Consider the following 2,504-nt stretch of genomic DNA (forward strand, 5'->3'; position numbering starts at 1 on the left):
TTTTGTCTTATTGTCTGTGTAGCATTTGTGTATTGTAAGTCTCGTAATATGTCAGTGTTTCTTACGTACCAGGGCGCGTCTGTGGCCGTGCGGAGGGCTATGTTTTCCACAGCCTGTAATGACTTTAAGTGGCTTTTTGCCGCGTGACCTCACGCCGTGGAGGCGTAGGTTATAGCTGCGGTTGAAGTACCACCTTGATAAGCGTTCGCTTATTCCTTAAACTGAGGAAGCCGAGACCGCGAGTAGAGTTTTTTCAAAATGGGAAAAAACTCCAAAATCTCCGATACCGACATCAACTATCCGGCTATAGGCTCCTACGAGTCCTATAATTCAGACTCTATCGAGATCTGCAATTCCGAGGCAACTTTCCTCGTCAAATTGCTAGGCGGTCACTCGTCGAGGCAACCTTCCTCGTCATACCCCTACGAGGCATTATCTTTGTGTCCCACAGGCACAAAGCTATAGTACGCACGTCATTGCGGCGGCGTACTCAAAATTTAGCAGAAATTGTCCTTGCTTCTCAGGGCTCCCTCGAGAGACCCACATTTAAAAGTAGAGTCAGTGCTTCTACAAGACTACAGAAAAGAGCTTGCTCCGACATTGTCGTACGGGGTAAGATGTATCCCTGCGACACGACATCCAGTGCTACGAGGATTGGTGCCCTCGAAGGTACAACAAATAAATCAGATCGTGATTCTTTGATCAAGACTGAGCTGGACGAGACCTCGTCCCCATCCGGAGAGACCAGCGGTTGCGTGGACTGCCCTCACGCCTGTTTGCCGGCGAAAGATCTCTCGACACTCCGGGTGAAAGAGGAAATGGCCTTATTCCCCAACGCTATCTCGATGTTGCGTGAAGAGTCTGAGGGACCGAAGGTGGTAGCTCGCGGAAGTACGCGGCACTGCGCAGCCACAGCGCCGTACGCGTTGTGGTCCGCTGCTATGCGAGTTATCGATACCGCTTCGACCACCCCTCACGACACACTCACGAAGCCAGTAGCACGACTGAGTTACTACCAAGTGGGCCACCCACAGATACTCGGGACGAGGTTATACCTACGTACCAACTGGTAGATTCCGGGGAATCCCATGAGCCTGACCACGGTTCGCGGTCCGGCCCCAATGTCGGCCTACCTCCGATATCGGGTGTCCCGGAACGTGGAGCCGTTGGCACCGGCGATCCAGTACATACAGCATTTTTACGAAATGGTACTCAGCGGGAGCAATGCGCATCTCGTTTGGGTGCCATAGCATGCGAAAACCCCTTAGCCGACTATGTCGTAGGTGACGTAGCCTGCTCTTTCCATCTAAGCAATTCTGGTACAAAGTGACGATCCATTTGAACTCCTAGCGTCTCCACCGCGGAGCCGGGTCGAGGAAACCAATAATTCCAATCCAAACGATCACATTCCACGACATGGCGCTCGACGTGGGGCTCGATTAGAACTTCCGATGTCTCCACCGAGGACCCATGTCGATGTTACCCATAATTCAGATCATATAACACGACAATATGTTTATGTTGTTATCCTCAATTCAAATCGGCGATTGTGAATGTCGTCGATTCTAAACCTCAGGAAGGTGTAAGGATGGATGGATTCTTTAGCTAATCCAATTGAAAAGAATGAACGTTCCTAAAACCTACCCTGATTCATGTTTTTTTCTGATTATTTTTAAGAAAACTGTTTTTCAAATTTCTTTTACAAAATAACTTGTAAACATGAATGCGCTAGTCATAAATATTGTTCAGATAATTATTTGTATAGAATAGTGCTTACAAATATAATAGTATTTACAAATATCCTTTGTTTTTATTTTAGACAATTATTTATTATTAGCTGTTTACTAAGTATTGTTGTGTAATTCAATGCTAGTTGGGGTATTTCATTGTTTACTTCAAATCAGCAGTTAGAAGTCATGTCTGTTATACATATTATGCATACCCAGATTTGTTATCGAAGAACATTGATTTCATTCGGTAAGATAAAAAAAAATATTTGACTACCTCCAAATTGGATTTTTTTGTTTCTCCAACAATGATAAATAAAACAAAGACTAAATTTTAAGAGACCCATTTAAAGGGGTGTAATTCCAATAGCAGACTTTTTTGGAAATAAGTTTGTATAAAAGAACTCTACTTTTCAGCAAAGAATCACTCGTTATAGTTCTCCGCTGTATTAAATAAACACCCAGTATAGACAGCTGCATTACTATTTAAAAAAAAATATATAGGAAACATCAAAGATTTGAAGATTTGAAAAACATTTTTATATATTTAAGAATTTTATTGTCAACTGTAGTTAATGTAGTATTTAACAACACATAACGGCACACATTACGATAATAATAAGGTAGGAATAAATGTATAGCACAATTCAAATGAAAATAATATTTCTTTGATTATATGACAATATTTCATAAAAAAAATATTAAAGAATATTTAACACATTTTTCTAATATTTAAGAAATAGAAGTTAAAAAATGTATGTAGTCTAATACACGTGA

This window comes from Anoplophora glabripennis, unplaced genomic scaffold (genome assembly GCF_000390285.2).
Source record: "Anoplophora glabripennis isolate ALB-LARVAE unplaced genomic scaffold, Agla_2.0 scaffold1688, whole genome shotgun sequence".
NCBI lineage: Eukaryota > Metazoa > Arthropoda > Insecta > Coleoptera > Cerambycidae > Anoplophora > Anoplophora glabripennis.